This window comes from Mauremys mutica, chromosome 8, assembly GCF_020497125.1.
Source record: "Mauremys mutica isolate MM-2020 ecotype Southern chromosome 8, ASM2049712v1, whole genome shotgun sequence".
In the NCBI taxonomy this organism is placed as follows: domain Eukaryota; kingdom Metazoa; phylum Chordata; order Testudines; family Geoemydidae; genus Mauremys; species Mauremys mutica.
Window position 1 is genome coordinate 32,352,295 of NC_059079.1, and position 26,223 is coordinate 32,378,517.

Genomic DNA, 26,223 nt, shown 5'->3' on the forward strand with positions numbered 1-26,223 from the left:
ACCATCAGGCTTCAAGGACAAAGCCTATTCTTACATTGCCATTCCTTAAATCCAGACATTAGAGCAAAAGGAATGAGAAAAAAGCAGCTCACTCATGGATAGCTTACTGAGGATACTGCAAAAGATTATGCTAATCTTTAGTTCATTGTCCTCTGCAAAATGTTTTCATACCATGCCTTTTATCTGTGGAAGAAGGGATGCACAACCTCTCAACTCTGTGACAGTGAGCACTTTCTGTGTGGTTTCTGCGTAATTAACACCAGCACTAGATCTTTTCATTTTTACTACTCAAGCTTATGGCCTTTTAAGGGTACCCACGGGGGAGCGTCCCTCACCCTTTGCTTGTGGCCTAAATGACAGTCACAGCTTATCCTTAGATACATATACCATCTGTTAATAGCAGAAGGATCAAAAACTTTTTGCTAACTTGTACTGTTTCAAGGAATGTAGCTGGGCAGCATAAACACATCGGATTGGATTTCTAAGAGTTTAATTTTGAGTTAGGAACTCATTTGCAGTTGCATTTGTTGTCCAGATGGTGTTAACACACAAAAATATGTTAAGAGTCTAGCTGGGGTATAGGTTGAATTGGATAAAATTCAGAGTTGAAGCTGAAATCCATCCTTAACTTGTCCTGTTTTATTGAGGAATTGCACCACGCCTGATCCACCTCTTGTCTGGATACCTTGGCAATATACTATATAACACAACAGGCATTGGGGTTGCAATTTCATCCTGAAGTGAATTTCCTATCTTTTGTTTGCTAAAGTCAAACTCTGATGGATATAGTCTCTACAAATGATTGTAGGAGTTTCACCCATTAGTGAAAAGGGTGTTACTTATTATAAACTTCAAAGAGAGAATATGCCTTTTACAATGACAATTTCCTTTATTTTGTGTTATTCAAAAGTAGTCAGAGATATGAATAAAATAGCCTGGATGAAATCCTGGCTGTATTGAGGACAATGGTGAAACCTCCCATTGACTTGAATGGGGCCAGGATTTCACCCCTGCCATTAGCGAATTTAAGAATGTCCTTACGTTGGTTTCATTGGCTTCAGAGAAGGAGCTTGAACGTTACATTTCATCTCAACCACTAAGGCCAACATTTTCCAAAGTGGACATTTATTTTAGGTGCCTAGCTTGAGACACCTGGGGCATTCAGAAATGCTGAGAGACCACAACTACAAACAAAGTCAATGGGAGCTGCTGGTGCTCAGCCCCTCCAGAAATCAGACCCTCAAGTTGGGCACTAAAAATCAAATCACCCAATTTCATAGGCTAGCAAAATGTTGTCTTACGTAAAGTCCTAAAGTGCAGATTATTGAACTGAACAACTATAGTACTTTATTGTTAATATTTATTTTTATCAGCTTTATTAAATGCATATTTTTGGTCTAATAAACTATTCAAATTGGAAATTTTTTTTCATATAAATAAGTATCCAGGTTTCCTAGTTTATTTTGCACCCACTGCCTAGCAGACCTTCTCAACCACCTTAGGCCATGACAATGCTTTGATGTCAGTGAAGACTCATATGCTCCTATCAATTGTAAAAAGCATGCAGAAGGCGACCACTAGCTCATGGGGTTGCACAGGCTTTCTTGGCTCATCACACTGCTGCATCATCCACATGGGGAAGTGGACCTAGCAGCATAGCAGAAAGGTCAGGGACATGGCAGTCAGTTTTACAAAAAGACCAAGATCCCCAGGATGGATTTTGGCCAGTCTACACTGCCCCCCAAGCATTGTGAAGCACCAGCAGTAAAGATTTTGTCCCTGGTATCTTGATATAAGCTGGAGCCCTACCAGCCACAAAAGCAAACAATGGTGGTGCAGTTACTGCTGCTCAGTGAAATCAGAACTAAGGCTGCCTTGGGAAAGGACCAGGCTATACAGAGTGGCTGTTCCCCATACATCTCCTCCCTTGTGGCCATGACCCCAGACATATGGAGCTGATGATGGAGCTCTGGAAGAGCCAGAAGTGACTATGAGGTGTGGGAATGTTACAGTGTAGCCTTTGCTTCCTGGCTTTTTGCCCTTTTCCACTTTGCATTGATTCACTCTCTCCACCTGAGCAGAAGACAGAATATGCTGAGATAGTATTAGTTAGCTGCACGATAGATGGTAATGGCCATTATGGTTTATTGTGTCACTGCCAGGCTCTCACATGTACATCAAACTGATACACTAATAACTTTTTTTTATACAGTACATGTCATGATCCCTTTTCTAAACAAACCCCCCTGCAGACCTGGATGTCTAAAACGCCACCTGTCCTATGGGGAATTTTCTGCTCTGTAGAGTGAATTCCATTGAGTAACATTGCATTCCTACATTTAAAGCACACTTCCTTCCTACGGGACACATGGAATTTTAAAGCTTCATAACTGTAGTCTCTCCCCCCTCCCCCTCCAACATGGAAAAAGTTCCTATCCACATTAAGGATGAATAGCATGCAAAATAGCAATCTGAAAGCCAGAGCTCTTTAAAGGTTGCAGTTGAAAGTAGAAAAAAAAATCAGCATCCAACCCTGGAATGAGCTTTTGCTGAAACTCTTGTAACTTCAACATTCCAAGTGAATCTACTTTCCCTTTTTTATGGAAAATATTGTCCTGGAGGTACTGAGACATTACACTTGCTGTAGGTCCAGTTACAGCCCAAGAAATTTTTTTACAGCTGTTATAAACCTATATAAAATGTGAACAGATCGGGTAATGGGATTCATGTACTAGCCTGTCCTCTCTGGAGACCTGAGCCGAAATCCTACATTAGGCCACAAATGATCACAAATGTGGTGGTGTCATTCTAGTCCTTTTGTTTTGAAGAAACCCCACAATCTGACACACTAGTGTCAGTCTCTCTTCTGTTAGACCCACAAGATGGGAAGAGCAAGTTGGGACTAAAGTGCATGAACAAAACTGAAGGAGGAACCACTCTTCAAGGCTCAGACTACTACTACATGTCCTCAATTTCACAAGCATTAAATTCACAAACTCAGTAAAACTCGAAAAAAGGATACAGATTAAAAACATTGATCTACCGTTACTTACTGTAGAGCTGTCAGAGAGGAGGCTGGTATAACAAGCAAACACCATTTTTACATTTTGAAGCTACAGTAGAAGAAACAGTTGATGATCTGAAGGTGCTCAGATACTATGGTGGAGAGCATGATATAAAATCTATGTAGACTAGAATAGAAAGCAGATCTAGAAGTAATTTTTGTATTTTTCTCTAGACAGAACCATGGGGAGTCATATAGGTGAAGTGACTTTATAACAAAACTAATCCCATGTATTCCAAAGATATAATTCTACTGAGGGGTTGTGTCACCAAAACTGAACAATGGAATTTCTATATATGGTCCTATTGCCTAATTATTATAAAAGGATCTGGGCCAATGAAATCCAAGAATTTGTCAAAGTATAACTCTGTGTGTGGAAACTTTTTTCCGTATCATGATAAATTTGCCCTCCCCAACTTCCTTTCTCTGATTATTAATTAATATTATTATTAATAAATTTGTACAATCACAGGGTGGGATTCACAAAGGTATTTAGGTGCCTGATTCCCATTGATTTCAGTGAGGTAGGTGCCTAAATATTTTTGTGATGCCCACCTATATTTTTTAGAAGCCCTAGTCATGGACCAGGACCCAATTGTGCTAGGCACTGTACAAACACACAACAGAGACAGTCCTCTTGGTGGAATATGAAGCAAAAAAATGTTCAAATAGAAACCTGGGCCTGATTTTCATGTACACCCATGTAGCTCTATTGACTTATGTAGAGTCACTTCTAATTTTCACCAGTCTAAGGGTATGTCTACACTATCGGGGATCGATTTATCGCATGTAGTGTAGATGTGATGAATCAATCCCCGATCGCTGTCCCATTGACTGCTGAGCTCCAGCAGTGCGAGAGGCGGAAGCAAAGTCAATGGGGGAGCCACGGCCGTTGCTCCAGCGCTGCAAGGACACGAAGTAAGTAATTTTAATTCAATCTAAGATACGTCGACTTCAGCTACACTATTCTCATAGCTAAAGTTGCGTATCTTAGATCGATTCCCGCCCCCTAGTGTAGACCAGGCCTTAGTGAAAGAAGGATCAGGCATATACTTCCCTCTTTCTCCAGATCCGCAGCTGCTGTAAATTGGGCTAGCTGAGTTAAGTGGAACTACACCTATTTACAGCCGCTGACTGTCTCACCCTTTTTGTTTAAACAGTGCCCAGTGTCATGTTATCATATCATCCTGTTTTGATCATATGATGTATGTTCAACATTAATCTGACATTTCGTGTTGTCTGCTGGCATGTGGGATGTTTGAATGTGAATATGCAATTATAAAAATCCCCTTGCTGTTGACATTCTGGGCATGGCTAAAACTCTGTGGAAGAAATATTCTTGTAAACTCTTCTGATGAAATACAAAAGAAGGTTTTTTCCCCTTGCTATCTTAGACCATGATCCTGGCTCAGTGACGCTCCTGCCACTTAAAATTGAGCATGTGTGTAAGGATTTGAAGAATCCAGGCCTTAATGAGATCCAAAACAGCAGGATCGAGGACATTTCATACACTAACCACAATTTTTTTTGTTTATCAAAGTTTTCCAAAGTTTTCCAGTTATATTGAAAAATGAAGTAACTTTTCCAGTGTCTCTGTAGATGGAATTTTAAAAAGGATATCAAAAAGGTCCCATTCAGTAGCTTGTCTATTAAACCTTAAATAAATACTTACAAAGGAGCTCTCCATAATCTCAATTTTTGCATCATAAGTACATGAAAATACTAATCAGACACTCCTAAAACTGAAAGATCAAGATCATGGTCCCTGTAGGTATGAGAAGCCACGATTTCTGGAATCAGTCGTGCAATTCTGTGGAATTATTCTGCTCTGGATCTGATATATCTCTGAAAATGGCATAGCTGTGAAAATACCACTTACTGGCTACCTAGAGTTTTACTTGCTATAAGCTGTTTAGACCACATGAAACCTGCAATACACTGTTAGATCTTTACAAATTTCATGAAATCTTTTTCGGATATCCAAAAAATCCTGAACTGCTTGAATCTTTTGTATCCCAGCACTGGGGACTGACCCATAATCTCTTTCCCAGCCAGTATACCAAATCTGTAGCCAACCTTGTCACTGACTCCAACAGCTGCTTAAATTCACCAGAGGGGATACCAGCAATCCTACTTCTAAAAGACCACCACAAGGCTTACGTTCATGATGCCTTGAGGAGGCACTGAAAGGAAGGTCAAAGGTGAAGAAAAGATAAAGTGCAGTACAAGAAGATCAGTAAAGTTGAATCTTCTTGATGAAAAACTCATGTCTGTTTCTTCATGATGCAAACAACATAACTTCATTTCAAAAAGCCTCCTTTTTTTTTCTTTTCCTTTTTTTTAGGTCAGATCACTATGCATCTAAAAGCCTTATTCGGTTGTTCTTGTCACGAGTACTTTGTCTTACACAGGCTGCATTACTCTTGTAAACAGAGGCAGCATCAAAGTGAGAGCAGATAGAGTCACATCAGTGGATTAAGGCCTTCTGCATGATAAAGTAGCTACCTAGGGTGGGATAAACTTAATATGTGAAAGAATGTTATTGAGGAGGAATAAAGTGCCAAAACTCTGTCATTCTCTTCGTAATGTCCTAATCTAATGCCTGACACCAAGGCCTTAGGCCAGTGTTAGTGTTAATCAATGAAATACCCATCTGTGTTCCCTGTCCTTATCGCTATTTAAAACTAGCCTAAACTCAATTATTTTCCCTTAGAGACCAAGATGGGATATTAAGTTGAGTGAAAGGGATTGTGTCCCACAAAGAAATCCCAGCGTTAAAATGCAGAGGTGTCAACATTGCTAACTAAATTTCAGTTAAACAGAGATTAAATGCTAGTTCTTTGGACATGAAACGTTGCATAGATTAAATCTGGTTAAAAATTCTTATTTAGAGAGTGGCTAAAAACTGTTGAGCAGTGCAATCAACTTATAATGTAAATTTTGTTCCCTAGCATGCATTATTTATCCCCTGCAATAAGTATTGCACAATAAATGTTTGAAGAGCACATTCAGCTGAAGCAATAGGAAAGCACAGCCTCTGACTGCTACCCAAAGCTATGAACGATACAGACATTTCCAGATACATAACAGTTATCTGAGGTGTATGTAATTTATCCCACAAGCGAACTGCAGATCTGATAATTCAAGACTGCCTCAGTCACAAATGAGTAATGAAGGTGTTTTTCACAAGTGGGATTAATCTCACATCCCAGGTATGCTCATTATTGTAGTTATGGTTTGTACCACACCAGTATATAAAATAACTTGCTTGGTTTGGCTTTCTACTTCTCTTTAAAAAATACAGACCTCTGTGAAGACAAAGCTGATGTCCTGTCCTGTCCAAAGTGTGCTGATATGAAAAGGTAATTCCAGATGGGTATGTACTAGAGCTGTTGATTAATTGCAGTTAACTCATGGGATTAACTCAAAAAAATTAATTGTGATTAATCACAGTTTAAAATTGCATTGTTAAACAGTAGAATACCAGTTGAAATTTATTAAATATTTTGGATGTTTTTCTACATTTTCAAATATGTAGATTTCAATTTACAACAGAGAATACAAAGTGTTTAGTGCTCACTTTATATTATTATTTTTCTTACAAATATTTGCACTGTAAAAATTATAATCAAAAGAAATAGTATTTTTTCAATTCACCTCATACAAGTACTGTCATGCAATCTCTTTATTGTGAAAGTGAAGTTTACAAATGTAGATTTTTTTTTGTTACATAACTGCACTCAAAAACAAAACAATGTAAAATTTTAGCACCTACAAATCCACTCAGCCCTACTTCTTGTTCAGCCAATCACTAAGACAAACAAGTTTACATTTGCGAGAGATCATGCTGCCCGCTTCTTATTTACAATGTCCCCTGAAAATCAGAACAGGTGTTCGCATGGCAGTGTTGTAGCTGGCATCACTAGATATTTATGTGCCAGGTATGCTAAACATTCATATGCCCCTTCATGCTTCGGTCACTATTCCAGAGGACATGCTTCCATGCGTTATTAAGTTTCTGACTGAACTCCTTGGGGGAGAATTATATGTCTCCGGCTCTGTTTTACCCACATTCTGTGGTATATATCATGTTATAGCAGTCTCGGATGATGATCCAGCACATGGTTCATTTTAAGACCACTTTCACTGCAGATTTGACAAAACGCAAAAAAAGGTACCAATGTGAGATTTCTAAAGATAGCTACCGCACTCCACCCAAGGTTTAAGAATCTGAAGTGCCTTCCAAAATCTCAGAGGGATGAGGTATGGAGCATGTTTTCAGAGGTCTTAAAAGTGCAACAGTTCGATGCGGAAATTACAGAACCCAAATCACCAAAAAAGAAAATCAACTTTTCGATGGTGGCATCTGACTCAAATGATGAAAATGAACATGCGTCAGTCTGCACTGCTCTGGATCATTATTGAGCAGAACCTGTCATCAGCATAGATGCATGTATGTCCCTTGGAATGGTGGGCAAGCGACATATGAATCTTTACCCTATCTGACACATAAATATCTCATTTGTACATAATTCTACATTTGTAGGTTCAACTTTCATGATAAAGAGATTGCACTACACAACTTGTATTAAGTGAATTGAAAAATACTATTTCTTTTGTTTCTTTTTTACAGTGCAAATATTTGTAATAAAAATATATATAAAGTAGCACTGTACACTTTGTATTCTATGTTGTAATTGAAATCAATATATTTGAAAATGTAGAAAACATCCAAAAATATTTAAATAAATGGCATTCTATTACTGTTTAATAAAGCGATTAATCACACAATTAATTTTTTTAATCACTTGACAGCTCTAGTATGTACCAAAGAGAGAATAAATCTCTACAGTAACAGGTAATAGATAATTTCTTCTCTTGGACTGTGAGCATTGTAGCTGTTTAATTTCTGAATGTTCTGGCCAAGTGCTGCTGAACTGATTGCTTTGTGCTTTGACTCTACATGTAAATCTGACTTACTTTTACTTTCTACTTTTTTAAATTGTAAAGACCTGTTTTCAATACTGCAGACACTTTTTTGAAAAATTCTGTAACGTCAGTCGCCAAAAAATATTTAGTAACTGAATAGTAAAAATATTTGCTACTATCTGAACAAATATGTAAGGTCTGGAGTTATGCAGGCATCAAAAAACCAATGAGACAACTAGAAGTTGTCTAGTGTTTCCAGCAAGTCCCTCACAGCAATGCTGGGAATGGAGAAAAGATACTTTTGGCTCTTTTCTCTTCCAGTAACTTGCCAGGTCTCACCATGTTCATGACATTCAAATTATTTTTGTATACCTCCTTGGTATTTCTCTGGTCCAAAAGTTTCCAGAACATCTGGTACTGAACTAGTAATAGCTGACACATCTCTCTCCATGGAGTATCACTAAAACAGTTTTTGGTTGCTGATAAATTCCTATTTGGCATTTCATGAAGACTGACCCAAAGAGAGAAGCCAGTAAGGTTTTCTTCAGCCACTAACCACAGGATGCTGTAAAGAGTTTGGCCACACATTCTGGTTTTCTCTCTGGTTAAAGTATGTGGGTAGTACAGTACAGTATAGTACATGAATGGAGAGATTTCTGATGCTGGGACCTTCAAAGTCTCCCCTTCTCCATCCCATTATTTATGAGTGAGATAGACAGAGGTTCTCCCATTTGTAGTGTAGAATCTGCTTCTTTAGACTTGAAGGATTCTTCGTTAAAAATCTGCCAAGTGTTCTTTTTGGGCACTGAAGGGAAGCCAATGTGGTTCTGGGACTGTGCGTTTGAAGGCTGAGCTTCCAGGACAGAGAGTCTGGATGGACTGCTGTGACACTCTTGTTATGCACAGACAGTTGGAACAGGACACAAAACAGAGCAGAACTCTTTCAGGCACCCTAAGCCCTGACTGGTCACTGACTATCACCCCCAGAAATGGGAGGTAGTTTCATGTGGCACAGTCAGAAACAAAGCAAATAATAGTGAGTTTTTCCAGAAGGAAGGGATACAATATCTCAGATTACAGGTAGTTGTGAAATTTTGTTTTACACGCTGCAAAGAATGTAAGGAGTTCCTGGGTCATTTAGATATTTCTCAAGGTGACCGTAGAGAACCTTCATAAAAAGGTCTCATTTGAAGCCTGCAAAAGTAATTTTGTTAAGATTTACTGTCTGTATTAAGGACTTGAGGAACTGTGGGATTCAAAAATCTGCTCCTAACATAGCTGAGTGAGCTTTGGCTTGTACGTTAGCAAGTACTGTATCTTCCTGGGTTAGCAGAAATTGTAAACGATAATGCAGAGTGCAAGGCAGGTGCTAGGGCTTCTCTTAAAAAATTATGCTTTTTAGATACACACTCTCTCTCCAAGGTCTCAGTATTACTTATTCAGACTGAATAAAATTGTTCCTGTAGGGTTACATTACAAAGGCTGAGTCTATCCTATTTTGATGATTTCTAAACTTAAAGAGAGCCAGTCGCCACAATAAATCAAAAGGCACCAGAAGTATCGTGCATTTAAAAGCCCCATATTGGTGAAAATTTGAAGCCATTGTATGCTGTAGTCATCACAAATTCAACCCTAGCTGTTTACAGTGACTTGTATTAAAACAATAAGTTAGTTTTAAAGTCTTGATAGGAAATTTTGAGCCAGTTTCCACCATTGGATGCTGGTGTGGGGCTTTCACTGAAGTCCATGGGAGTGCCACACTTATGTACCAGGGCAGAGTTTGTTTCCATCTAACCCTTACAATGGTTTTGTTCTTTCTTCTGTAGGGCATCATTTTGTTTTTTATTTGACAGTTTGTGTAGGACTCATTGTATTCAGTAAGAAAATATGTACTGGTCTTTTCTTACTGAATGATAGTAAGCAATGAAACTCCTTACTGAAAAGTTTGTTGTTGTTTTTTAAAGTACCTTTTTCTAGTTTGCCCTGACAATGCACCCCATGCCTCCCTTGAGCGGAGTCTGGTGAAAAAAGTGCCTAGCTCAGTGTGGTTCATCACAGATGGAAGCAGCAATATGTTCTACAGAAGTAATTCAGTGAGCAAAATGCATGTGTGTTCTGATGTCTCGGTCCTGCTGATGTGCAGTGGTATTGAAGTTCTGAGTATGGTGTTTTAAGGCATTTTCCTCTTTGTTTGCAAGAAACCACATGGGAAGGCTGCTGAGGGTAGGCATTGCCTGTGATATTCTGGCACAAAAAAGAACTTCATATAAAGTTAGTCCTGGTGCCTTTAGTCTTTTAAATTGCTGGTGTATAGGGCCCCTTTTCTTTTTTTACAGGAGGAGGAAAAATGAGGCAATGTTGGAGGTTGCTATGATTTTAACTACACAGTATTTCCTTCTCAGCTTGCAGCCAGATTGTGCTTGGCTCTTGAGTCAGTGTGCAAGGAGCCTTACCCTGCTTTGTACCACCTGTTCAAGGGCCGATCATACATCCTCCTGAGAGAAGTACATGCTGCACACTAATAGAGGAGATGAGCTCCCCAGGTGCTTTGGAAGGTGCGATATTTTCTTACTATTTCTGGCTTCTCTCACCCTAGCATCTGAGCACCTCACAAAAAAATGAAATGTCACATGTGGAGCTGTCCAAACGTGGGATTTCCAGTTCACAGGAAAATTCAATATTTTGAAATTTTTGGCAAACTGGAAATTCCAATTTAAAAAAACGTTTCAGGTATCCTGACAGCTGGGGTTTCCAAAACAAAGTCTCCTCCCCATGACAGGGAGCTGCTGACTGAACTGATGTGATTCTTGTCAGTTTCACTGTTGCTGTTCCCTGTTAGGCAGCACAGGGAGTCAGCTGGCCAAAGAATCTGGAATCCTGGGCTCCCCAGCAGCCAACCAGGAAGGTCAAAATCCTGCCTGTGATTCAACAAAGTCTGCCAAACCCAAGATGTTTCTACACAATCAACTCTAGTCAGAAAACCTCTGTAAGACACAATCTTCATTCTTAGAGATGGGGGACTGAAGGACAGAGAGATTAAAGAATTTGTCCCAGGTCACACAGACAGTCTGTGGCAGAGCCAGATCTCCTGAGTTCCAGTCCAGTGCCTTAACTCCAATGCCATCTTCCCAGAGCTCCCACTGGGTTAATGTGGCTTTGCATCACTTCCATTGCAGGGCTGGAGCTATAAACCCCAAGAGATCCCTGAGTATTTTGATCTAATTCAGTATAAATTATGTATGAGCATTGTGGCACAATTTAGCTGCAGCAAATAGGTGAAAGCCCATTGTGTAATTCAGTAATTCAATCACGTTTGTTATTAGTGTACAGTACTGTACATGATAGTTTGAGAGGGGAGCTGCTTCTGAGTCAAGTGGATCAGAAATAGTCTACAAGTACTAACTATAAAAAATGGTTACACTTAGTTGTTTGAAGTGGAGAATGAAGTGCTCTCCCTCAATTAAGGAAAGTGTGGTGCAGCTGATTAACCTGCTTGTTACCTTGGTAACCTAAGATTTATACTGTAAATGAATACGTACAACTGCAGGTACCTTTTATTAGACAAGAGTCTGATGAACAGTTTGGGTGAGAGAACCACAGAGCTGAGTGCTTCTGACACTTAATCTGTTCATGAAACAACACGCTTAATTGATAAGAGGTAACCACTGCTACGATGTATTATGTAAGCAATAAATAACACAACAGGGCATGTGCTGTGCTGTAATAACAGCACACCCTGAGGGCATAGGCCAGAATGTTCAAAAATGGAGGCCAGACACTAGGCTTCTGAGTCCACATTGAACCACCTGAACAGTGGCTGGATTTTGAGAGGTGCTGAGCACATCCAGCTTCCCCTCAAGTCAATAGAACTTTCATGCATGGCACCATTGGAAGGTGCTTTGAAATCCAACTCATCTCATAATTTAGCTCTGTCTACTTTGTTCCGTGTCTTTTGTGCATGGCAAGTTAATGGGTAAGAGACTTACCAGCATTTATCTATCAGCATTAAATGTCTTTCACCAGCTATCAACCCATTTACAGAAAAGGCCTAGGGATAAATTCTCCCATTACACCTGTCCAATCCAATCCCAAGGCATCAGTGGGGTGGAAACAGGTGTAACGGAGATTAAAATTTGGCACCAGATGTTTATGTACTGCATTATTTGTGTTCACCAGTGCACTGGTTTTACATCACCTGCAAATGTAATTAATATATAGTTTGTCTTACTCTCTGGATTGATTAATAAATAGATAAAAGCAGAGGCTTCACTCCACTTACCTGTAAAAGAATACTCTCCTTCAGCTGTAACTTCCTTAGAAATAGCCTTAGTGTTTTCTCTATTTTTAACCAGTTCTTCATGCATTTCCATGCTCTACTTTGGATGTGGGCCTTCTGCATTTCCACCGTCATTGAATCACACTTCCTTGTGTGTCATGAGAGGAGCTGCAGAATTAAAACAATGACAACACAGAAATGGAGTTGTCATTTTAAATTTAAGATCATGCATCTTCTGTTTAGCGTCTGTTTCGGCTAACATCTGACATTGACATGATGAATTACATAAACCAGCAGCCAGTTGTGAGCACCTATTTCACCACAAAGACTAGGGTGCAGAAAAAAAAAAGCAATGACAAAATCCCTAGTCATGGGAGTCCAGTGGGGAGATGAACAATTCTCTAAGATGCTCTGGCATAGTTTTGCAATACAGAATTTCATAAAATCATATTGAAACTTCTTGATTACCAGCCCTCCGGCTGGTGCTTTTTTGTCTCAGGAATTCTGGGGTATCTTTTTCAACCAACAAATCAGATTGGTAATTAATGAAAGTGTCATTTATAATGCTGCCATTAAATGCCAGCTTTGTCAGAGCTAGATGTTGCTACATGAGACAACTGTGGAAGGAAGAAGAAACCTCATGTCCCCAAGAAACATGAATCCCGCCAACGAGATCAGGATGTCTGTTTCTGCTGGAACCTGTACGTTTGAGGTGCATGTATTTCCAGTTAAAGAGTTTAGCAATACTGACAGGAAAGCCTCTCAAAACACTAAAAGATCAGCAGAAATTGATAAATATATTTCTAGCTAGAACAAAATTTGGATGCAGTGTTGCTCCAATGCAATCTGCTCATACTTTGTTAAACCAGGCACTGGGACCCCAGATCCCAAAGGCATTCAGGCGCCCAACTCCTTCTGAGGATCTGGGCCTGAATAGAACTCTGGTAAAACTGCCTTTTTTTGCCAAGATTTTGTTCTCACTAATTTTAATTATTATCCCAACCTTCTTTTTGCATCTTACTCTGAACAACTAATAGAAGAAAAACATATAATTAGGAAGTTAAAATTGTTTAGTTGAGAACAAAGCCACCTGCTACACTAGTGATGCATTTAGAGTAATTGCTCACTTGTAGTTACCTCAGGCACAAGCCCACAGTTCTCTACCTAAACACCCTTGTTATTTTTTACTAAATTAAAGCCTCTTCTCCTAGACGTATAGATTTCCTGTCATGCAAAGAGTCTTCCACTGGCACAGATGCTACAGACTACCTTACTACTCTTGTGCAACTCTCAACGAATAACAAGAGCTCAGTGTATTATGCATGTTCTTGTTCTCTAATAAATAAAGGATTAACTTGTTTACTGCCACCGTTGTTGTCTCTGTTAATGTTATGTTGCCTCAAACCCTTTTTCACTGGAGAGGCTGAAGTTTAGATCTGCTTGGTTCTACGTTTATCCAGTCATGTGCAACAAACCGGTTAATTTTTCAGCATTCATTGTTTGTTGTTTAATGAGTAGAAATGGATTATTCCATTGCTTATCATTAACACCCTATTTATGAAATGGGACATGGTTTATTTTTCAATTTTTTTATTCTTCTAAGGAAATGCTACCTAACAAGTTTCCTTGTATCAGGCCACCTCAAGACTTCCATCTAGACCTCATGGCGGAGCCCACTGTAATAATCTTCATGTCAAGTTTTTCCTCCTTTACTGAAGCATAGAGAAAGAATTCTTCCCTTTTCGATGCTGCAAAACATAGGTGGGGGTAGTTCCAGAGCTTAGCATCAGGGACCAAAGCAGTCATATCTCACAGGTCAAGTGACCTACAGCAATTGCAGAATCTGTCAGAGCCATTCTTGTACGTCAGTCCTGCTCAGTAGCACTGGTTTCTAGTACCTTCACACTGCACCTGAACAGCAATTCTCTGGAGGAATATCTTCCTGATAAGACCATCTGGAAGACAGTTTGAATTCAGAATCCTTGTGTTTCATTCAATATGGGTAACAAGAGAATGTTTCTTCAACTCAACTGCAGCCTAGTTTGAGGACAAGGATGCTCCTTTGGCCTGATCATGGTGTTCAAGAGCTACCTGTAGCCCTGGCTGTGAACTGGGGAAGGGAGGAAGATGAAAGCAGAGTGACTGAATTAAACCCAATATAAAGTAATATCAGAAACAAAAATCAAGAAATGAATAAAATTAGGTGAGGGGGAGGGCGGAAGCAGGATCAGAAAAAAAAAGTTTGAACAACTAAAAAAGATGGTCACAGGAGGAAAAAACCTCAAAATGTCAAAGAAAAATTAGTCTGAAAAAAATGAGGAGCAAAAACAGTCATAAAGAGAAGAACAGACAACATGGAGTCGGGGGAGCAGGGGAAAGGGAGGATATATAGTAGAGTCAAGATTTTCAAAACTAGGAGCCTAAAGTGAGGCTCCTCCTATATCCATATTTAGGCTCCTAAGTAAATGGCCTGATTTTCAAAAGTGCCACACATCCAGCAACTCCCACTGATCTCACTGGGACTAACAACTAATTTCAGGCAGCTATTTTGGAAAATCTTGGCACAAGTCATTTTATGAATGTATAGCCATCTGTTGCCAGAGTATTGTGTTTATGCATCTAGAAACATTCATTTTCATTGTATTATCTATGTAATGATTTGTGACAACTGTCACCATTAAAAAAATCCATAGCACTCTTCATAATAGTACAAAAGCTACTATTAATCTGGGTATCCTAGCCAAATGCCAGCTCTGGAATTATATTCTGCCTACCAAAATTCAGTAGTTTCAGTGGGAAATGGAATACTACATTTTCTTCCCTAATCTATCAGATTCGGTTACTGTTTAAATGCCAGACTATTTGTAGTGGCCAATTTCTACAGCCAGGGGATGGAGGAAGAGCACTTAGGAAGCTGGTTACAGTTTCCTGACTGTTTGCCTGCCTCAGCCCAGGCATAGCACAAGACTTTTTTATTTTAATTTTGACTAAAAGAATAATGAAAACTTTGAAATTTTACATTAAAAAGTCTCACCATTTCCCAACAAACTCTACCCAGAAAAGGAATGAGAAGAGAAAAAGCTTTTTCCTCTGCAGAATTGTCCTCCAGCCACTAGGAGGCAACATTACTGCTGCTAACCAGTATTGGAATTTAGTTAAGTCCTTACCAGTCAGACAGGCACAACTTTCAGAACTAAGTTTCCTACATCCAGATATCAATCTAGGCTCCAGTCCTACAATCAGTACTGTGCAAACAGGATCCTGTATGTATAGGCAGCCCCATTGACTGGGGCTCTGTCTGTGCAAACCTCATTGCAGGACTGGGGGCTTAGTCTCATCTCTCTGCAATACTCAAGCAGACTTAGTAGTGTCATATTCTGAATGTGAGTTATGATCGTCAGGCATTTTATCTAATCTAGTCATTTTACAAATAAAATAGAAAAAACTGTAACAGTAAAATAGAGTTGAGCTAGGTTGAAAGTGTACTGTATTAAACTATATTAAACTATATTAAAAAAGGATTTAGCCATGTCAATGATCAAGTTAAAGGGACCTAACTTTAAAAGCTTAAAAATTTTTAAAAAGAAGATAAAGTGGTTTGAGGTCCTACACTTGGTTTTGTGTCCCCTTTCCTAATTCTGTGGATTTACAACTGCATTTTTCTATCTTTAAAACAAGTTTTCTTCTTCCCTTTTCCTGTGAGACACCCCCGCCCCCCCCCCCCCCCCCCCCACACACACACAAACAACAAGGGAAACTGGTAGCCTAAAAATACAAGAAAAAACTGAAACTCTGTTTACTCAAAGTTCTGTTATTTGCACATAGCAGAAAAGAATAAAAGCAAATCTTTAATCTTTTCTGTTTATTATGGAGCAACAGCCATTCCATTTCAGGCTGATAGTGTCCCTCTAAACAAAACACAATAAGTTTGTGTTCACTAGAAAATGACTGAGTTCAAACACAGCCCTGAGAAGTGCTCTTAACTAACGTGATGTTGACCATGACTTAGCAATCAGAACAGACAAGGACAAGTCATGCAATAGGTTTACCTATAACCAGCTGACCCAGCACTGAGCATATCTTATTCCTGTCTACGCTCACTACATAGTCATGACTGGCATCCTGTAAGTTAACACTTCTTATTACTATTAATTTATTATTTGTATTTTATCAACAGCTAAAAAAAAAAAAAACAATTGAGGTGGCCCAAACTGAGATTGTGCTAGGGATTGAGTAAACATGTAATGAGAGACAGTCCCTGTCCTTAAGACATTATAATCTAAATAGACAAGACAACCCAAGAGTAGGAGAGGGAAATAAAGGTTCAGAGAGGTAAGATGAACTCCCCAATGTCACATAGCAGTGTCAATGGCAACACAGAAAATAGTGTAGTGTCCTAGCCACTAGACCACACTACCTCTAGGCTGTGTTCCTACTCTATGTCACTCCCTAGTGAAGATGAGCTCTGTTAGGGTTTATAAAGCCACATGTGAGAGCTTTAAATGGGGGCAGAAGGACCAATTTAGCATTAATCCTGTCCTGTTTAACTCTGTTCTAACTTGGCTTGAATCACTCCTGTGATTCAGTTTTACTTTGTAGTAATTCCATTTTCTTCCATGGTACTTCCTGGAACTACTAAACTTCTATGTGATTGAGTTTATTTATTTTTTTGTCAAACCTTAAGACATGTTGCCAGGGCTACTACAATTATGGTTCTTTTCTCTTTCAGCCCATCCTTCAAGCTTAACAACTCAGGGTCAGATTTTGCATCCAGGGTGACAATTTCTCCAGTTTTGTATTGATCTGCTTCAAGGGAGTTTAAGCAGAACTGAGTTGAATGATGAAAAACAAGATGTCATTCATGTAACAGAGGGATTTCATGTTTGCAATGCTTAGTAATAATAAAAAAATATTAATATCTGATCTTAATTTTGTGTGCGGTAGCTGGAGACTCAAATAGATAATAAAACTGAGCACAATTTAAAATAAAAATGAATAAAACCAGCTGCTTCTGCTTCAGATCTGGCAGTCTCTTGGGTGCCCCATCTTACATCTCACTAATATGTAGCAAGAAAGAGTGTTCTTGTAGCATTTCAAAGGAAAACCAAACATACACAGATCATCCCTTCTCATGGTACTTCGGAGAGATGTGACACAGCAGTGCCTAGGAGATTCCCAGCCAGCAACAAAAAGATTTTTTGAAGTATTGACATACAGTCAGTCCACAGGATGCCACTGACTCAGCTCATTGGGTCCCCAGAAACCTAAAGCTGGCTTTGCTGGTATTATATGAGGAGCTTACTGTTAACTAGAAAATGCTCTAATAATTGAGAACTGTTCTTTATCTCACTGGCAAAGCATTTGCCTGGGAAACCACAGAAAGTATGGAAGCTGGAAAGAGACTATGTTAAGTAGAGATCTTTGTCTATTGGGAAAGTGTTGTATAAGAGGGTCTCTGTTGGAAAGCTATTTTTGTCTCTCTTTAAACCAGGCCCAAGTTGTCACTTAAATAAAAGTGTGATTTTTGTTTTTAAGAACCTGCTTTTCATCATGTGCAGTATGGGTAAGCTAATGCTAGATTACATCTCCTGTGCATTGTCATCTGTTAAGAGCAAGATTTTAAAGCTTTTGTCTAGTGGCTACAATAAAGGACTGGGACTCAGGAGATCCAGGAGAAGTAGTTGTTTAAAAAACAAAAAGTGTAGGATTGGGAGGCAATAGTCTTGTGAGTCGCGTCGTTCTATTCCCAAGCTTGTGCAATAGCCTGGGCAAGTCATCGAACCTCTGTGTCTCAGTTTCCTCCTAGGGAAAATGTCAATATCTCATGGGACTGTGTGAAGTTTAACTCATTATAGCCCTGACCTTGCAAGCACTTAGGCATGGTTTTAACATTATGCTCATAAGTAGTCCATTGACTTAACTGACACCTAGGGATTATACAGGCTGTCTGCACAGGAGATAATTTCACCCTGGGCAAACACTACTGATGATGCTGGCTTTCCCAAAAGGGAGTGAGGATCCCACCGACTGCAGTGGTAGTTGGCTGTGCTTCTATTTGTGTATGTATTCCCCGTAAATTCCAGCAGGAATATTGTCTGCCAGCCTGACCTCTCTGGACAGCTACTGCAACATGGCCCCTCTGCTGTCTCCAAACCATGATCCAAGCCATGAAAGTTAAACACGTCTGTGCAAATGAGCTTGAAAAAACAGTGTGTATCTTCAACTCATTCTACAGACAGTTACAGGATAGTCTCTAGAAAAATCTCTTGGTTATTTCTGAATATCAAACTAATCCTCTACACTTTAATTATAATCATGTACAAATACCTTGTACTCAATCCCTTACCGTACCTATGTACTCATTCTGACAATCAGAATAGTTTTCCCTTTATTTTATTTCTAACTCTTAAGATTTAAACCCCACTAATATCAACTTCCTTGAAAGAATAATCTATTAGGATATTTGCAATGTGTTTACCCAAAACAACATTTAATGTGCTGCTCTGTTCTGAAAAGTAACTCTATTAAACTGTCACCATGGGGCTTCATGTTTACTGAGTGTCAACAAGTTCTAGATCAAATGTGCTCAGTTTATAACTCAAAGGGTGCTTTATTTCCAACTGGCATCCTTGAAAACTCAAGATAGGATCTGACGGTCAAGCTGGGTTCTTTCCTTTTCTTACATAATCATTACCTGTGAGAATGTATCTGCTGGACAAATTATGTACTGACTGTACTATGAAACCCTACTGACTTCATTGGCACTACGCTGGTTTACATCAGCTGAGAATCTGGCCCTAAGAATCCATTAGCAGCTAGCATTACACAGGTGCGTTATGGTTGGTTGTTATTTGGCCTTCCTCTGAAGCACCAGGGCTTGGCCACTGCAGAGGGCAGGGGTTGCAAAACTGTGAATGACAAGCCTTTTATCTGGGACCCACTAAACAATTCCGTTGATGAGGCACAAGAGGGAAGAGAATTTGCTGTGACTTAGCTGTGTACGTTGTGCCAGCTGAATAGGAGTAAAAAATGAGCTTTTTTGTAGGTTGTTCACTGACAGAGTTCCTTTTGATTGTTTTAGTGCTGTTGGGGTTCTGTTGTACTACTAATTATGGGTTAGGGCACCTAGAGCCTTGTATAGGCATCTTTTAATAGTATAATTTAAATAAAAATAAATTTAAAATAGCAAAACCATATTTTAGACTCCTAAGTGAGCACATACAACTGTGGAGACATACAGCGAATCCATGTGTTACTTTTTCAAAGCAGACCCACACTTTGAAGGAATAAAAATTATTTGTACATCCTATTATCAATTACCTACTTCTTGTTTCCTTTTATTGCCTTGCTATTTCTTACCTTGAACAATTCCTGTTTTTCCTCTGCTCTTTCCAGATTGAATCAACCATTAATGTTGCATCACTGTTACAATATGCACCAAAATCCATGCAATATATTGTCCGTTTTTAAAGTGGAGCCTCAAAGTTTGGCTGAAGGATTTTGACACCTCCTCTCACTTTGTATTATGCCTGCACAACCCACAAGATCCTGGAGGTAATGTGCTGGGCTGATCAGGTGATATTATCTCCTATCTCTCTTCTTCTTTGTTCATTTCCTCCTTCAGCAGCAGAAGACGACAATAATATATTTGGAATGAAAATATAAAAGGATTCCCATGATTATATTTCACATTTGTGCAGTGTTATGCTGCTGAAAAGAAGTCAGCTCCATGTCATTACACTGACGAAGTAAGAATGCATACATGCAAGTGCTAACTGCTAGATTGAAGCTAGCCTTTATCATGTGTTGTAATCAGCAGAGCCTAAATTTAAGATAGATAGATAGATAGATAGACAGATAGATAGACTGTTGATTAATCGCATTTAACTCATGCAATTAAGTTAAAAAAATTAATTGCGATTAAAAAAATTTAACATGATTAATTGCAATTTTAATCACACTGTTAAACAATTGAAATGTTTTAAATATTTTGGATGTTTTTCTACCTTTTCATATATATTGTATTCTGTTTTGCAACTGAAATCAAAGTGCATATTATTTTTTATTATAAATATTTGCACTGTAAAAATAAACAAAATAAGTAGTATTTTTCAATTCACCTCATACAAGTACTGTAGTGCAGTCTCTTTGTCCTGAAAGTGCAACTTACAAATGTAGATTTTTTTTTTGGTTACATAACTGCACTCAAAAACAAAACAATGTAAAACTTCAGAGCCTACAAGTCCACTCAGGCCTACTTCTTGTTCAGCCAATTGCTAAGACAAACAAGTTTGTTTACATTTACAGGCGATAATGCTGCCCTTTTCTTATTTACAATGTCACCAGAAAGTGAGAATAGGTGTTTGCGTGGCACTTTTATAACTGGCATTGCAAGTATTTACATGCCAGATATGCTAAACATTAGTATGTCCCTTTATGCTTCGGCCACCATTCCAGAGGACATGCTTCCATGCTGATGATGCTCGTTTAAAAAAAATGTGTTAATTAAATTGGTGATTAAACACCTTGGGGGAGAATTGTATGTCTGCTGCTCTGTTTTACCCACATTCTGCCATATATTTCATGTTATAGCAGTCTTGGATGATGACTCAGCACATATTGTTCAGTTTAAGAACACTTTCACTGCAGATTTGACAAAACACAAAGAAAGTATCAATGTGAGATTTCTAAATATAGCTACAGCACTCGACCCAAGGTTTAAGAATCTGAAGTGCCTGCCAAGATCTGAGAGGCATGAGGTGTGGCGCATGCTCTCAGAAGTCTTAACAGAGCAAAACTCTGATGCGGAAATTACAGAATCCAAACCACCAAAAAAGAAAGCTGCTTTGGATTGTTATTGAGCAGAACCCGTCATCAGCATGGACACGTGCCCCCTGGAATGGTGGTTGAAGAATGAAGGGATATATGAATCTTTAGCGCATCTGGCACAAATATCTTGCAATGCCAGCTACAACGGTCCCATGCAAATGCCTGTTCTCACTTTCAGATGACATTGTAAACAAGAAGCAGGCAGCATTATCTCCTGCAAATGTAAATGAACTTGTTTGTCTGAGCGATTGGCTGAACAAGAAGTAGGACTGAGTGGACTTGCAGGCTGTAAAATTTTACATTGTTTTATTTTTGAATGCAGTTATTTTTTTGTACATAATTCTACATTTGTAAGTTCAATTTTCATGATAAAGAAATTGCACTACAGTACTTGTATTAGGTGAATTGAAAAATACTATTTATTTTGTTTTTTACCCTGCAAATTTTTGTAATAAAAAATAAATATAAAGTGAGCACTGTACACTTCGTATTCTGTGTTGTAACTGAAATCAATATATTTGAAATGTAGAAAACATCAAAAAATATTTAAATAAATGGTATTCTATTATTGTTTAACACTGCGATTAATTTTTTTAATTGCTTGACAGCCCTAATATATATATACATACACACAGAGAGAGTTTATTAATTCCTCTTCCTGATGGTCTGTGCAGTCCTGATGTTATTTGGAAATTATGCATTGTGGGATTTGAGACCAAAAGAAGAGATTGTTTGTTTAATTAACATGCAAACACAATATTTTTGAAGAATAAAGACTATAGTATAATCACGGACTGTGATTAACTCCTAAGAGTAAGGGCCCTCAGGCTTTTGCACACATGTGTATCTTTGGTTTGTGTAGGAATCATCAAATGCACTTTGCTCTCCTGATTCTGCCATTTTAAAAAAGTATGAAGCATGTTCAGATGAGCATGGGATTTCCCACATCAGTTCAGACTCCCAAAGTCCCAAAGTCTGGTGTACTACATTGAGCATGGCTGTCCTCTGGAACAAATAGTTCCAGTCTGAGAGAGGGAATAAATTTTGCTGCTGATGTACCCTAGCTTTAAATAAGAGACTGCTCCACAACTAACACCACAACTTTTCTCCAAGTTCTAACTGCCTGTATATTCATTTAGAGAGAACTTGTAAGATTATCCACATTAGTGCCATGTGGTGAGTCCCATGTTGCAATCCCAACTTCTCAGGGAAGAAAAAAGAAAATAGATCACATTTATACACAATGTTATCATTGTAATATGGTCAGTTACTGAATCCAACTTATGGTGTGATGGTGGCATACTGCCTTCTTGGTCTAGATACTTATATGGCCCCCATTACCATAGTATCAGAGCACCTCACAATCTTTAATGTATTTATACCCACAACAGCTCTGTGAGCTAGGGGAGCACTGTAATCCCATTTTATAGGTGAGGAACTGAGGCACAGAGAGACTTGCCCAAGGACGCACACACTGTCTGTGGTGGAGCAGAGAACTGAACCTGAATTTTTCAAGTCCCAGGTAAGCACCCTAACCACTAAGCCATCCTTCCTCTTTGATTGCTGTGGTTACTAGATTGCTGGATTTCCTAATAATGTTTTATACTTAATATCGAACAATCATCATACAATTCATAACAATTAATATCTTAAATCTTTACTTTGTTAGGGAGTTGGTTGTTCATTTAATTATATTTATTTGAACATGTTTTCAGTCTTAAGAAAGATGGTGCTATGTGTGTGTGAAGTACAAAGGCTTGTAACAGGTGGATAATAAAGTATTCCTATGTTAATGACTAATGCCCCAAGATTCCTCCCAGTGGAGGAGACAAAACTCCCACTGACTTCAATGGGACCAGGAATGGACTCTAGCTTAATGCTGCCTACAACTTTGGAACTAAAATATTTACATCGGGGGCCAATCCCAAGCTCCTTCCCAGGTTTTTGCTCAGGCCTTACTCAGTCAAACTCCTATTGAAATCAATGCAGAGGAGAGCAAAAGTAATATGCCCATATAGGCCTTGTCAACACTACTAGGGTAAGCTGACCTAAGTTACGCTATGTAGCTTATGTCAACTTACTGCAGTGTCTACACCGTGCTGCATCAACACGAGATGCTCTCATGTCAACTTACCTTAATCTTCTCATTTTGGTTGAGTACCGGAGTCGAACAGAGAGCGCTCTGCAGTCAATTTAGCGAGTCTTCACTAGACCTGCAGCAGCGTCGATCCCTGGTAAGTGCAGACATGGCTTAAGGCTCATTTTAGCTGTTGTTCCACAGTCTCAGCTTCCCCCATTTGATGATCACTGAAGTTCCATTTTGTGACACTCCCAACTACACTTAATCCTGGGTTCATGTAAGTTAAACAAAAGCTCATATTTGTGCATCCGCTGTGTCATTTAACTTAATAGTAAAACCTGTGCAAGTGAGGGAGGAACAGGACCAATAAACTGTGGCAGTAGCTTGGAGTAGCCTGCCTGATAAGCTGTGTTCTTGAGAGAGAGAGAGAAACGTCCATGTTCCCTGACATTGGACAAATTTCAGGTAATGTCACTGGGGAAATTGCCACTGGGAACAAACTAAGCATTTACAATGGGCTGTTTTCACAGAATCTTCCAATTCCCAGGCAGCCAGAGTAACTGGACTCTGGGTATCTTACTAGTTTTTCCTCTCAGGCCATGGTGCATCTGCAGTGACTGTTTCAGCCCTGAGGCTGAAGTAGCCATCCCGCTCTAACATGCCCCTCATGCAGGCTGGAATCCTCCTGCCTTACCTCCCTACTGACCCCAACACCAGGCCAGGGTTCCATCTCCCACCTTGCAGCCCTGGTCCCCCAATCCTGCCCTCTGTCTTGTGCAGCCAATTCTGCCACCACAGGGCCATTTGCTTCCACTAAGGTTGTGTGTGTGATTTGCTCCTACATGTATAAATGATCGCCGTTAAAATCATTATAAGGTCAACTTTCCAGAAGGGTAGCTTCCCTTTTGCAGGTGCGACTCACCCTTCTGAAATGTCAGCCCTTCTGAAAATATCCAGGGTCAGATTCAAAATTGCAAAAGCAGGGAATTCAGGATTAAAGCTGATGCTTCTTTCTTAACCTGCCAACCTGCTCTGCTGAGACATCACAAACACATCCAGTGATTGGTTAGCTCATCATCACCCAAGCACTACCTGCTAGGGTACCGATGGAGCTGAAGCTTTAACTCAACATTTCCACAATCATAGCATAAAGCCATGTGTAGTGTATTATAATTACCTCACTGACACAGTAGAGTCACTTTTTAAATTGCCTACAAAAAGCACCTACAGCTTTTCCCATGTTCTTTAGCAAAACTAGAATATATTGCTTGGAGAGTGGCTGCCTTCTGACTTGCTTTTCATCTCACAAGCCTAACAGGGGAATGACGGCAAATTCTCCAGCTTTTCTAAGTGAAGCTAGAGGGGCATATTCACTGCTACACATGTACTAAAGACCAAAAGGAATGAGCTTTTAAAATGTAGGGCGAGTGACCAGAATAAGGAATAAAATACAAAGCAGGGCAGAAAACCCCAAACAACATGGAGATCACTTCTGAAGACTAACTAAGACTTTGGTAGAGGTATCTTCATATTTCAACATCTCTGATGTTAAAGTGACTCAAAGCAATAAACAGTATCACCAGCTGCTCTGTACGATTCATGTAACTGAGGAGTATTTGAATCAGATTGGTGGGACTGTCCCTCACATCAAGAGATGTTATGTTGTCAGGGTTGTTTCCCAGCTTCCATGCATAGTTTCATAGGGAAAGTCTAGATATATTTTTATCTTTCATATGCTAGATGGAACCACTGTATAGGCAGCAACAGCTGCTCATGAGTCCTATAATAAGGCATGGAGGAGCAAGTAATTTCATTTATTGAGACAGTAAGTATATCAGCATCTGGGAGCAACCCACACCATCAGGATAGTCATTTTCAAGGTTAAACAAAATAAAACCTTCACTAAGTATGAAAAGATGCATGCTGATTTCTTATTCTGACAGGGAACACTAATAGTAAATTAGATTTAGAATTGCAGATGGGGGAGTAGAAACTATTCCAAGAACCTTTTCCAAGGCTAAGCTAGCTGTTTGGGCAAAGTAGATCATAAAATAAATGCACTGAACCCACACAAACTGTTCTATTAATATATGGCCTTCCAGAAGCTGCCCGTTTTTAGTTATGGAAGCAAATGTGGGAAGAAGCTGAGGGGAAGGGAAGTTAGTGGGATTATTGCACTTTGAATGTACCCCCAAGATCCATGTGCAGAGAGAAGCCTCTATCCCAGTAGAAGATGGGAATTGGCTGAGTCAGCATCATCATCCTTCCTTTTGACATAACCCTAGAAAGGACACTCTGCAAGCCTGGGGTCCATGTGGGGGAGGGAGTGGACTGGTAGCAGTGGACTGGCAGTAAACTGTCCCCCGTTTATCCCTGCAGAGATTACCTGGGAGTGGCAATATGGCTTGGGGTCCCTTTAAGAGGGTCCAGGACTAACTGAGGTCAGTGGTGATAGCACAGCTCCAACAGAGACGTGGTGCCAGGGAGCATGCAAGGCAACACCTGACTTCCAGAGCTGTTGCAAAGGCACAGGCCCTCCAGGCTGAAGGTCTTTACTCCTTGCAGAAACCCCAGGATCATTCCATAGAGCAGCAAATCCCTTCCCCATGATGGAAGGATCTGGGATTAACTCTGTGAGGGGATCCTTGCAGAGTTTCCTTAACCCTCTCCCTTGGAAAGAGGGTGACCTAGCCCGATGGACCTGACTTTAATCATGTGTGGTTGTACTGATGGAAAATCACTGACTTATGTTCCAAGCACTATAACTGAGGCCACCTCAAGCCCCTTTAATCTACATTGTGAATGAAGCCCTCTTGTCCGGTGCTTAGGGAGTCAAATTATGCTGTCACTTGCACACAGGTATATCCAAAGTAATTCCAGTGGCGGGAAAAGGAGCTATTCTACATTTACACCCGTTAATGGAGCTACTCCAGGTTTACACCAGCATGACTGAGTACAGAATTTGGCCCAATGTGCCTGCCCAAGCTTTAAATTTTCTCACGCGTGTCACAATTTCAATCTTCCCATAAACGCAGGATGTTATGA